Source organism: Glycine max, chromosome 20 (assembly GCF_000004515.6).
Source record: "Glycine max cultivar Williams 82 chromosome 20, Glycine_max_v4.0, whole genome shotgun sequence".
In the NCBI taxonomy this organism is placed as follows: domain Eukaryota; kingdom Viridiplantae; phylum Streptophyta; class Magnoliopsida; order Fabales; family Fabaceae; genus Glycine; species Glycine max.
Genome location: NC_038256.2, coordinates 21835005 through 21849277, shown reverse-complemented (window position 1 = coordinate 21849277; position 14273 = coordinate 21835005). Strand labels below are relative to the sequence as shown.

At 39.6% G+C, this 14273-nt stretch overlaps 1 non-coding gene across 1 annotated transcript; it reads left to right on the top strand.

Moving 5' to 3' along the window:
- Positions 1–5518: 5518 nt before the first annotated feature.
- Positions 5519–5625, top strand: LOC113000861 (small nucleolar RNA R71). The gene has a single exon (XR_003266182.1). It is a non-coding gene; the product is annotated as a small nucleolar RNA R71 (small nucleolar RNA).
- The last annotated feature ends 8648 nt before the right edge of the window (positions 5626–14273 follow it).

The window sequence follows — 14273 nt, the reverse complement described above, 5'->3', positions numbered from 1 at the left end:
CAATCATATCCAAATATGCATGTGAATTAGGAAGCATCAACAAGAATCAAGCCAAGGTTATTGTGCACGCAATCAATGGGGCAAAACACACCAAATGATTATGATGATGGATGGCTCAAATTCTCACAAAGGTAAACTCATCACTTTCAAATTGAGCTTTCAAAACTATCATGACATGTAGAGGAGAATCAAGGATTTCAAGTCACAAAATGTCAAAAACTTTTATTTTCCAAAAAATTACCCATTTCTTGAACATATCCTATGATTCAAAGAAAAACATGCAAAGTCGTACATGCACACAGAATTGACCCAAAATATTAAACTAAAAATCCGACAAAACTAATCAACATTAACAAATTAACACAACTAACAAATTAACAAAACCAACAAAACTAACAAAAACCAAAGAAAACTCCCCCCCCCCCCCCCCATACTTAAACAACACATTGTCCTCAATGTAGCACAATTGAGAGATTAAAACAATTAAACCATCAAATAGAATTGGACAAGTGTAATAAAAGCAAAGAAGGAGATAGGAAAAGAAGAACTCCCTAAGTCATGGTGGAGGAAGAGTAGGGTGGAGTAAGGAAGTCTCTTCCACCACTACATCCACTAAAGAAGGGTTCGTGAGGAATGGCTTAAGTCGATGTCCGTTGACCTTGAAGCTCTTGTTTGTGGAGTCGCTTTTGATCTCAACTATACCATAAGGAAAAACATTAGTAACAACAAAAGGACCAATCCACTTAGACCTCAACTTACCACTTATGAGTCCAAGCTTAGAATTATACAATAGCACTTTTTTCCCAACCATGAAGTCCTTCTTAACTATCATGCAATCATGGAACTTCTTGGTCTTTTCTTTGTAGAACTTAGCATTCTCGTAGGCTTCTAGGCGGATTTCATCTAACTCACTCAGTTGCAACTTTCTTTCCTCACCAGCTTGATCCATAGAGAAGTTGCAAGTCTTCACTGCCCAGTATGCTTTATGCTCAATTTCCACTGGAAGATGACATGCCTTTCCAAAGACAACCCGATAAGGAGACATTCCTATGGGTGCTTTGTAGGCAGTCCAATGTGCCCAGAGATCATCATCAAGCCTGGTACTCCAATCTTTCCTGCTTGGCTGCACAATCTTTTCTAAAATTCTCTTGATCTCCCTGTTAGAAATTTCTGCATGTCCATTGGTCTGGGGGTGGTATGGTGTGGATACCCTGTGTACCACCCCGTACTTTTTAAGCAGGGCATACATTGTTCTGTTGCAAAAATGGGTTCCTTGATCACTAACAATTGCTTTAGGTACTCCAAACCTGCAAAACAGATTAGACCTGACAAAATCTGCAACAACCTTAGCATCATTAGTTCTAGTGGGCTTGGCTTCCACCCATTTTGAAACATAGTCAACTGCAAGGAGAATGTAAACATAACCAAAAGAGACAGGAAAAGGGCCCATGAAATCTATACCCCAGAAATCAAACACCTCACAGAATAGCATAGGTTGCTGAGGCATTTGTTGTCGCCATGTAAGTGTATTTCCTGCTCTCTGACATTGCTCACAAGTGCTGCAGATCTTCCACGCATCTTTAAAGATGGTGGGCCAATAAAAACCACAATCAAGCACTTTGCAAGCTGTCCTTTGAACACCCAGATGACCTCCTGGTGCAGAAGAATGACAGAACTGCAGGACTGAGTCAGTCTCATGATCTGGAATGCATCGTCTAATGACCTGATCACTGCACAATTTCCACAAGTAGAGGTCATCCCAAATAAAATGCTTAGCATCACTTTTAATTTTATCTTTTTGGGCCTTAGATGCTAAGGGAGGAAAAACTGAAGCAACCAAATAATTGACAATGTTAGCAAACCAGGGAGTAGAAAGAGAGTCAGAAATACTATACAGTATATATAAATGATCATCCGGGAAATCATCCCGAATGGGTGAATTCGCATCCGATACACGTTCGATCCGACTCAAATGATCAGCAACTAAATTTTGTGCTCCGCTCCTATCACGGATCTCCAAGTCAAACTCTTGAAGCCAGAGCATCCATCGGATCAACCTAGGCTTAGAATCAACCTTCTTCAACAAGTACTTTAGAGCTGCATGGTCAGTATAAACAATGATGCGGGTACCAAGCAAATAAGATCAAAAATTTTCAAGAGCAAAAACTATGGCTAGAAGCTCCTTCTCAGTAGTAGTATAATTCGCTTGGGCAGCATCTAAAGTCCTAGAAGCACAATATATCACCCTGGGCAATTTATCAATTTTCTGAGCAAGGACAGCCCCCAATGCATAATTTGATGCATCACACATAAGCTCAAAAGGGGCTGTCCAATCGGGTGCCTGGATGATGGGGGTGGTAGTCGACGCTCTTTTGAGGCAATCAACAGCCTCTTTGCATCTGTCATTAAAGTCAAACTCCACCTCCTTTTGCAACAAGTTGGACAGTGGAAAGGCTACTTTGCTAAAATCCCTTATAAAGCGCCTGTAGAATCCTGCATGGCCAAGAAAAGATCGCACCTCTCGCACACAAGAGGGGTAAGGCAATTGTGAAATAACAGAAATTTTTGCAGGATCTACTTCAATACCCTTATTGGAAATAATGTGGCCTAAAACTATACCTTGCTCAACCATAAAATGACATTTTTCAAAATTTAGAACAAGGTTAGTTTCAATGCATCTATTCAAAACTTTTTCCAAACTATCCAGACAACCATCAAAAGAGGATCCATACACAGTGAAATCATCCATGAACATCTCTATGCAATTTTCTTAGAAGTCACTGAAAATACTAATCATGCACCGCTGGAAGGTACCAGGGGCATTGCACAGGCCGAAAGGCATCCTCCTATAGGCAAAAGTGTCGAAGGGGCAGGTGAATGTGGTCTTTTCCTGATCCTCAGGAGCAATAGTAATTTGCATATAACCAGAAAAACCATCAAGGAAACAGTAGTGAGATTTACCTGCCAGGCGCTCAAGCATCTGGTCAATGAATGGCAGGGGAAAATGGTCCTTTTTGGTAACTTGGTTCAGCCTCCTATAGTCAATGCAGACTCTCCAACTGTTCTGCACCCGAGTAGGAATCAACTCCTCCTTCTCATTTTTTATCATTGTGAGGCCGGTCTTCTTCCGGATTACCTGGACGGGACTCACCCATTGGCTGTCGGAGATAGGATAAATGATTCCAACTTGCAAAAGCTTGGTTATCTCCTTCTTCACTACATCAAGAATCATCGGGTTGAGTCTTCTCTGTGGCTGTCTTACTGGTTTAGCTTCATCCTCTAAATTTATTCGATGCATACTTGTGGATGGGCTAATACCAGGAATGCCCGCCAGGGTCCAGCCAATAGCCTTCTTATGCTTCTTGAGAACAGACAACAATTTCTCCTGTTGCTCATCAGTAAGGGAGGCAGATATAATCACTGGAAAACTTTTGCTATCATCCAAGTAAGCATATTTTAAATTTGATGGCAGAGGCTTCAATTCTGGTGTGGTTGGTTGGGTAGTGGTAGAAGGAGATGGTTTCTCAGCCTGTACCTCATAAAGAAAGTCAGAGGTATGTGTACTTCCTGAAACATGGTTAGTCCTATCTGACTCTATAAAATCAATCTCAAGAGGTAAAACACCACCACCAGACATGCAATCAATATCACTTTCAGATTCACTTTCAGCATCAAATTCAGACATATGATCAAGTACAATTTCAGACTCAATGCATGAAGAGTGAGAGGTATGCAGATTAGAGTAAAGATCCGTCATGTATTCATCGACAACATGGTCAATTATTTCAGCACAAAATACAGAAAGATCTTCAGATGGGTATTTCATAGCATCCAGAATATTAAAATGAACAGTTATATCACCAAACTCCATGGATAGTGTGCCTGCATAAACATCTATCTTAGTTCTAGCAGTTTTCATAAAGGGTCTGCCTAAAATGATGGGAACTGATCCTTGAGAAAATCCATCTTCCATATTCAAAATATAAAAATCAACAGGGAAAATCAGTTCACCAACTCTAACTAAGACATCTTCTATGAAACCAACAGGGTAGGCAACACTTCTATTAGCTAAATGAATTACCACATCAGTTGACTGCAAGGGACCTAGAGATAGAGAATTAAAAATAGACAGAGGCATAACACTAACAGAAGCTCCTAAATCTAGCATGGCATTGTCAAACTTATTATTCCCTATAATACAAGGTATGCTGAATGTACCTGGATCTTTACATTTTTCAGGAACTTAGGGAACAGATTTACCAATCAGTGCGAAGACATTTCTTCCCATGCTAATTCGTTCACTTCCTTTAAGCTTTTTCTTATTAGTGCACAGCTCCTTCAAGAATTTGGCATATCTTGGAATTTTCTTTATTGCATCCAGCAAAGGTATGTTTACCTCTACTTTTCTGAATATTTCCAAGATTTCTTTCTCTGCCTCTTCCATTTTTTTGTTGGAAACTTCTCTTGGAGGGAATGGAAGAGGAGGAATGTGTTGCTTCTGCAAATCAGAATTACCAGTGGAAGATTCACCTCACAGAAATTGTTAGGTAAATTTTTGTCGTTACCTTTTTCTGGAGTAGAGTGAAGTTTGGCAGGTTCATTTGCAGATGAGGAAGGTGTTACGGGTTGAGGTCCTTGACACTGCTTTCCCGACCTCAATGAAATGGCACTGACATTTTTGGGATTTTGGACAGCTTGGGAAGGCAGCTTGTCAGAATTCTGGGACTGTTGTTGATTCAATTGTGTAGCCAATTGTCCCATCTGATTGGTTAAGCTCTGAATGGAGGCTCTGGTCTCTTGTTGAAACTGCATGTTCTGCATAGTCATTTGCCTCACAAGTTCTTCGAGGGAAGGTTGTGGAGGAGCCTCAACTGTTGGCTATTTCTGGGGCTGTTGCTGTTGTTGGATTGGTGGAGGAATGTATGGTCTGCTTGGGCCAGCATCATTTTGGAAGGAAGGAGCAGGCTGCTGTTGTTGTTGCTGAGGGCTAGACCATCTGAGATTAGGGTGATTCCTCCATCCAGGGTTGTATCTGTTGCTGGAGAGGTCATAATTGTTCTGTTGTGGTTGATTTTGCTGCTGAGGTTGAGAAGGTCTATTGTAAATATTAGCAACATAAGCTTCGGGCTGCTCAATTGCTCCAGGTTGCTGCATGGAAGGGCAAAGGTCTGTATGGTGGTCAGCAGAGGAGCACAAACCACAAACCCTTGCAACAGGTACAGATTTCTGGTTCAAGGCCAGCTGGGTTACCAAGTTAACCAATGCATCCAGTTTTCCTTCAAGCTTCTTAGTTTCAGATGATGCAGCTGAGTTTGTAGCTACCTCATGCACTCCTCTAATGACTATAGCATCATTTCTGGCGCTAAACTGCTGGGAGTTGGAAGCCATCTTCTCAATTAAATTTCTAGCTTCAGCAGGAGTCATGTCTCCAAGGGCTCCACCACTGGCAGCATCTATCATACTTCCCTCCATATTACTGAGTCCTTCATAAAAATATTGGAGAAGCAGCTGCTCTGAAATCTGATGGTGAGGGCAACTGACACATAGTTTTTTAAATCTCTCCCAATATTCATACAGGCTCTCTCCACTGAGTTGTCTAATACCTGAGATACCCTTCCTGATGGTTGTGGTCCTGGAAGCAGGGAAAAAATTTTCTAAGAATACTCTCTTCAGGTCATCCCAGCTCGTGATGGACCTTGGAGCAAGGTAATATAGCAAGTCCTTTGCCACTCCCTCTAAAGAATGACGAAAAGCCTTCAGAAATATATGATCCTCTTGGACATCTGGGGGTTTCATGGTGGAGCAGACAATATGAAATTCCTTCAAATGTTTGTGCGGGTCTTCACCTACAAGGCCGTGAAACTTTGGAAGCAAATGAATCAGTCCAGTTTTAAGAACATATGGGACATCCTCATCAGGGTATTGGATGCACAAGCTTTCGTAGGTGAAATCAGGTGCAGCCATTTCCCTTAGAGTCCTCTCACGGGCTGGAGGTTGTGCCATGTTCTCAGAATGTTCAAAATCAGAATGCTTAGAATCAGAATGCTCAAAATTGTAATGCTCAAAATCAGGATGTTCAAAATCACCAATAACAGAATGCACAGATTCACCAGTAATGGAATGCTCAGGATGATCAAAAGGTATAAAATGATGCCTAACTAATCTATGAAATGTCCTATCTATCTCAGGATCAAAGGGTTGTAAGTCAGATGGATTGCCTCTAGTCATACACTACATTCAGCATGCACAACTAATTGCTTTGTCATGTAAATAAAGGTGCAGGTTTGAACTACAGCTACCCTCAAATGATATCCAAATGACTTAAAATTTTGTGAGCAACCTTATAAAATGATGAAAAGATAGCACAAAAACTTTCAGGCAAAAATTCAAAGTCTAACTATGGAAGCTAAAAATGGTAGGTTAAGAAAAATAAGTGAATAAAACTTGAAAAATAAAAAACTTTTGAAAGAATCACTAGTTTTGGACGATGGAGACCTCAGCCGGCCTTTGGCGGGCTGCCATGACGTAGGAAATGTTTTTCTACCCCAAATACATATATAATAATTGTGATTCTAATAACCGGAGCAAAAGTTATGGCCGTTTGAAGTTTCGACAAACACAAAATTTGCTACTTTTTTGGAACTTTCAAATCTGACCAAACTAAAGGCTCTGGCTATTTTTCCCACAAAATATAGATTAAAAGAAGTTACCACAAAAAAATTCAGCCAAAAATAACAACTCTAGCTACTAAAACAAAAAATCTCAAATAATTCATCATGGGTGGTCGCTAAAATCCGTCTCTACTTGATTTCTACTACTACTCTGTTTTGCCGCAATCAAAAGTGGTCGCTAAGTCCGTCGCAAAACACTATTCACAGCAAAACACCCAAAACTGAAACAGGGGAAGCGCTTAATAGGAAAACTGAAACAGAACACACACTAAACAAAATACCAGGACACTAAACAACACTAACACACATACTAACACAATACTAACAATTAAACATAAAACACGAAGGAATTAAACACACAACACTAGCTAGCTATTATGAACCTTTGGACACTGCTCCCCGGCAACGGCGCCAAATTTGATCGAGGCCGTACCCGAATCAAATAAACATGAAAATGCAGTAACTAGGAAGGGATCCTAGGTCGTTTCCCAACGAGCAATGATAAACCAATTGTTCATAATATACTTGCAGTAACAGTAACGATTGGGGGGGGGTTGTTTGTTTTGTGATTTAAGGAGCAAAACAAGTAAACTGGAATAGGAACTTAATGATATTAAAAATGGGTTGTTTCCTCTGATTCAGAAGTCATTCTCTTATCCTGGGTTATGGAGAATTCGTCCCTATCAATTAACCACTTAATCCAGCCCTATTTCAATTTACTAAGCGAAAATCAACCTAGGGTTGTCAATACGTGATTAGGCACCACATACACCAGTTAGCCCTTCGTCCATTAAGCATGAACACAAGTTAGGCTCAGAGGCAATTAATCGAACATGAAGCGTGCACTGATTAATGTTCACGAATTTGGGTTAACTGGTGAAGGGGAAACTGCCAGGGATTCACATTATAAACGAAACCTCAAAGAGAGTTGGGCTTCGTCCTCAGAAGGAAACAACACCAGAATATTTAGCCTTCCATAGATTCAAACAGAAAACATAAATGAAACATGAAGCAGAAACGTAAAGAAACAGAAACGTAGATGAACAGAAACGTAAATGAGACAGAAACGAAAATGAAAACAGAAACGTAAATGAAAGTAGAAGAAGAAACAAGAACGAAATTGTAATTAGAAGCAAGAAATCAAAAATTGCATTAAGAACAAAAACAGTAGCATTAGAATAGAAAGAACTTAAAACCCTAAACAAAGCTCTGAATAATGAATGGCATAACAGAATGCCTTGCACGAATCCCAAGGCTGCTATTTAAAAAGAGTCACTCAAAGTCACTAGGCCCTATTACAATACTCTGGCCCAAAACGAAATAAACACTAAACCACATAAAATAAAATTGCAAAATTTCCTAATTAGAATTTAACTAAGGTAACCGCTGCTTTATTTGCCCTCTTCAAGTCCACAACCAAAATCCAGATTAAGCCCAATGTTTCATTAATTCCTAAAATTAGATTAAAAACATCAAATTAGCTAAATGTGCCCAATTAATAAAACTGCCTAATTAATTGACAATTAAGACCAATCAGTAATTAAAATGGTGCAAAAAGGGTTTAGAAAATAGAAGAAAATGATGGCACATCAGGAACCCCCAGTTAAATTTTCAAGGCGATCCAATGGTTAACGAATCGGGGATGAGGACTTTACTGAGGTATGTTGGTAGGAAAAACTCTGTGGAATTCGAATGAATCTTGTGAAAAGATTTCTGCCTCCACTCTATTTTTTTTTTCAAGGTAGTTTCATGTCAAATGGAATTGAATTGATTTGACATTGTGAAGGCTTGGAGGGGTTGATGGGGACCCGGTTGATCGAGGCCGTACCCGAATCAAATAAACATGAAAATGCAGTAACTAGGAAGTGATCCTAGGTCGTTTCCCAACGAGCAGTGACAAACCAAATGTTCATAATATACTTGCAGTAACAGTAACGATTGGGGGGGGGTTTGTTTGTTTTGTGATTAAAGAGCAGAACAAGTAAACTGGAATACGAAACTACTAATATTAAAAACGGGTTGTTTCCTCTGATTCAGAAGCCATTCTCTTATCCTGGGTTATGGAGAATTCGTCCCTAACAGTCAACCACTTAATCTAACCCTATTTCAATTTACTAAGCGAAAATCAACTTAGGGTTTTCAATACGTGATTAGGCACCACATACACCAGTTAGCCCTTCGTCCATTAAGCATGAACGCAAGTTAGGCTCAGAGGCAATTAATCGAACACGAAGCGTGCACTGATTAATATTCACGAATTTGGGATACTGGTGAAGGGAGAACTGCCAGGAAACCACATTACAAGTGAAACCTCAAAGAGAGTTGGGCTTCGTCCTCAAAAGGAAACAACACCAGAAAATCTAGCCTTCCATGGATTCAAATAGAAAACGCAATTGAAACATGAAGCAGAAACGTAAATGAACGGAAACGTAAATGAACAGAAACGTAAACGAACAGAAATGTAAAATGGAACAGAAACGTAAATGAGAGTAGAAGAAGAAGCAAGAACGAAATTGTAATTAGAAGCAGAAAACGTAAAATTGCATTACGAACTCAGAAGCATCAAAACAGAAAAACGAAAACCCTAAAACAAAGCTCTGAATAATGAATAGCATAACAGAATAGAATGCCTTGCACGAATCCCAAGGCAACTATTTAAAAAGAGTCACTCAAAGTCACTGGGCCCTATTACAATACTCTGGCCCAAAACGAAATAAACACTGAACAACATAAAATAAAATTGCGAAATTTCCTAATTAGATATTAACTAAGGTAAGCTCTGCTTTATTTTCCCTCTTCAAGTCCACAACTAAAATCCGGATTAAGCCCAATGTTTCATTAATTCCTGAAATTTGATTAAAAACATCAAATTAGCTAAATGAGCCCAAATAATAAAACTGCCTAATTAATTGACAGTTAAGACCAATCAATAATTAAAATGGTGCAAAAAGGGTTTAGAAAATAGAAGAAAATGATGGCACATCAAAACCCCCCATACTTAGCCTTTTGCACTCCTGGGAAAAATGAAACAAAGAACAAAATCAAGGATATCAAAGAGAGACAAACAAACACATTCATATATTTCTCAATGAACATCAAGGAATGAAAGGAATGGGTAACATCTAACATAAGGAAATCCAAAAAGTCAAGACATTCATGAAAATCATCCAAGCAACCCAATCATGGCAAAATAGTTAATCAGCTCAAGAATGAAAAGTGATAAAGCCTCACAAGATATACACTCTATCTCTCAAGTGTCTAGGCTACTATTTACCCTCAAAGCACCCATGAAAGCAAACACAACATAGACTTGGCAAGATTCTAAAATTGACAATCAACCCACAAACACAAGCACATAAGGATCAAAAGGTCTTTTAAGGTTGTAATGGGGCCAAGGACACGGTATGGAGAAATATGGAATAAGTGGCTAAATCCCAAAGGAATAGAGGAGCAAAGGGGAATAAGTGCATATTAAGAAAATAAAAAGAAGTAAAGATAAAAATTAAACATGAAGAGTAGAACCAAGAGTTTCATCATTCTTGTGCCATTCAAGATCTTATTCACTCAACTTTATTGCTTTTCTTTTTCTTTTTTCGAATTTTTTTTTTCGAATATATTTTTTTTTTATTCTATAGCCTTTGAGAAACAACATTTCATTCAGCATGTCCAACATTTAACCAATATACAATGTACATCAAGTATGGCCCAAAATACATCATGAAGCATAGCCAACAAAACAAGTTGTCCAATGAAACAAAAACCCCCCACACTTATTCCCAAAACAATTCCAAAGCTCCAAAATTCCTTAAGGATATGGTGATATCATGGTTTTTCACTTAAGGCTTGTAGTGAGCTTCAAAACAAGGAAAGGGAAACAAGGCTCAAAAGGGCTATCAAAGGAATTAATTCAAGGTAAGTCCATTTGACTAGAAGCTTATAAGAACAAAATTGCCTCAATCATTTCCAAATATGCATGTGAATTAGGACGCATCAACAAGAATCAAGCCAAGGCTATTGTGCAAGCAATCAATGGGGCAAAACACACCAAATGATTATGATGATGGATGGCTCAAATTCTCACAAAGGTAAACTCATCACTTTCAAATTGAGCTTTCAAAACTATCATGACATGTAGAGAAGAATCAAGGATTTCAAGTCACAAAATGTCAAGAACTTTTATTTTCAAAACAATTACCCATTTCTTGAACATATCCTATAATTCAAAGAAAAACATGCAAATTCGTACGTGCACACAAAATTGACCCAAAATATTAAACTGAAAATCCGACGAAACTAACAACATTAACAAATTAACACAACTAACAAATTAACAAAACCAACAAAACTAGCAAAACCAAAGAACACTCCCCCCCCCCCCCCCCCCATACTTAAACAACACATTGTCCTCAATGTAGCACAATTAAAAGATTAAAAACAATTAAATCATCAAAGAGAATCGGACAAGTGTAATAAAAGCAAAGAAGGAGATAGGAAAAGAAAAACTCCCTAAGTCATGGTGGAGGAAGAGTAGGGTGGAGTAAGGAAGTCTCTTCCACCACTACGTCCACTAAAGAAGGGTTCGTGAGGAATGGCTTAAGTCGATGTCCGTTGACCTTGAAGCTCTTGTTTGTGGAGTCGCTTTTTATCTCAACTGTACCATAAGGAAAAACATTAGTAACAACAAAAGGACCAATCCACTTAGACCTCAACTTACCACTCATGAGTCCAAGCCTAGAATTATACAATAACACTTTTTGCCCAACCACGAAGTCTTTTTTAACTATCATACTATCATGGAACTTCTTGGTCTTTTCTTTGTAGAACTTGGCATTCTCGTAGGCTTCTAGGCGGATTTCATCTAACTCACTCAGTTGCAACTTCCTTTCCTCGCCAGCTTGATCCATAGAGAAGTTGCAAGTCTTCACTGCCCAGTATGCTTTATGCTCAATTTCCACTGGAAGATGACATGCCTTTCCAAAGACAACCCGATAAGGAGACATTCCTATGGGTGCTTTGTAGGCAGTCCGATGTGCCCAGAGAGCATCGTCAAGCCAGGTACTCCAATCTTTCCTGCTTGGCTGCACAATCTTCTCTAGAATTCTCTTGATTTCCCTGTTAGAAATTTCTGCCTGTCCATTAGTCTGGGGGTGGTATGGTGTGGATACCCTGTGTACCACCCCGTACTTTTTAAGCAGGGCATGCATTGTCCTGTTGCAAAAATGGGTTCCTTGATCACTAGCAATTGCTTTAGGTACTCCAAACCTGCAAAACAGATTAGACCTGACAAAGTCCGCGACAACTTTAGCATCATTAGTTCTAGTGGGCTTGGCTTCCACCCATTTTGAAACATAGTCAACTGCAAGGAGAATGTAAACATAACCAAAAGAGACAGGAAAAGGACCCATGAAATCTATACCCCAGACATCAAACACCTCACAGAATAGCATAGGTTGCTGAGGCATTTGTTGTCGCCATGTAAGTGTATTTCCTGCTCTCTGACACTGCTCACAAGTGCTGCAGATCTTCCACGCATCTTTAAAGATGGTGGGCCAATAAAAACCACAATCAAGCACTTTGCGAGCTGTCCTTTGAACACCCAGATGACCTCCCGGTGCTGAAGAATGACAGAACTGCAGGACTGAGTCAGTCTCATGATCTGGAATGCACCGTCTAATGACCTGATCACTGCACAATTTCCACAAGTAGGGGTCATCCCAAATAAAATGCTTAGCATCACTTTTAATTTTATCTTTTTGGGCCTTAGATGCTAAGGGAGGAAAAACAGAGGCAACTAAATAATTGACAATGTTAGCAAACCAGGGAGTAGAAAGAGAGTCAGAAATACTATACAATATATACAAATGATCATCCGGGAAATCATCCCGAATAGGTGAATCTGCATCAGAGACACGTTCGATCCGACTCAAATGATCAGCAACTAGATTTTGTGCTCCGCTCCTATCACGGATCTCCAAGTCAAACTCTTGGAGCCAGAGCATCCATCGGATCAACCTAGGCTTAGAATCAGCCTTCTTCAACAAGTACTTTAGAGCTGCATGGCCAGTATAAACAATAATGCGAGTACCAAGCAAATAAGATCGAAATTTTTCAAGAGCAAAAACTATGGCTAGAAGCTCTTTCTCAGTAGTAGTATAATTTGCTTGGGCAGCATCTAAAGTCCTAGAAGCATAATATATCACCCTGGGCAATTTATCAATTTTCTGAGCAAGGACAGCCCCCAATGCATAATTTGATGCATCACACATAAGCTCAAAAGGGGCTGTCCAATCGGGTGCCTGGATGATGGGGGTGGTATTCAACGCTCTTTTGAGGCAATCAAAAGCCTCTTTGCATCTGTCATTAAAGTCAAACTCCACCTCCTTTTGCAACAAGTTGGACAGTGGAAGGGCTACTTTGCTAAAATCCCTTATAAAGCGCCTGTAGAATCCTGCATGACCAAGAAAAGATCGCACCTCTCGCACACAAGAGGGGTAAGGCAATTGTGAAATAACAGAAATTTTTGCAGGATCTACTTCAATACCCTTATTGGAAATAATGTGGCCTAAAACTATACCTTGCTCAACCATAAAATGACATTTTTCAAAATTTAGAACAAGGTTAGTTTCAATGCATCTATTCAAAACTTTTTCCAAACTATTCAAACAACCATCAAAAGAGGATCCATATACAGTGAAATCATCCATAAACACCTCTATGCAATTTTCTAAAAAATCACTGAAAATACTAATCATGCACCGCTGGAAGGTACCAGGGGCATTGCACAGGCCGAAAGGCATCCTCCTATAAGCAAAAGTGCCGAAGGGGCAGGTGAATGTGGTCTTTTCCTGATCCTCAGGGGCAATAGTAATTTGCATATAACCAGAAAAACCATCAAGGAAACAGTAGTGGGATTTACCTGCCAGGCGTTCAAGCATCTGGTCAATGAATGGCAGGGGAAAATGGTCCTTTTTGGTAACTTGGTTCAGCCTCTTATAGTCAATGCAGACTCTCCAACTGTTCTGCACCCGAGTAGGAATCAGCTGCTCCTTCTCATTTCTGATCACTGTGAGGCCAGTCTTCTTCGGGACTACCTGGACGGGACTCACCCATTGGCTATCAGAGATAGGATAAATGATTCTAGCTTGCAAAAGCTTGGTTATCTCCTTCTTCACTACATCAAGAATCACCGGGTTGAGTCTTCTCTGTGGTTGTCTTACCAGTTTAGCTCCATCCTCTAAATTTATTCGATGCATACATGTGGATGGGCTAATACCAGGAATGTCTGCTAGGGTCCAGCCTATAGCCTTCTTATGCTTCTTGAGAACTGACAACAACTTCTCCTCTTGCTCATCAGCAAGGGAGGCAGATATAATCACTGGAAAACTCTTGCTATCATCCAAGTAAGCGTATTTTAAATTTGATGGTAGAGGCTTCAATTCTGGTGTGGTCGGCTGGACAGTGATGGAAGGGGATGGTTTCTCAGCCTTTACCTCATAAAGAAAGTCAGAGGTATGTGTACTTCCTGAAACATGGTTAGTCCTATCTGACTCTATAAAATCAATCTCAAGAGGTAAAACACCACCACCAGGCATGAAATCAATA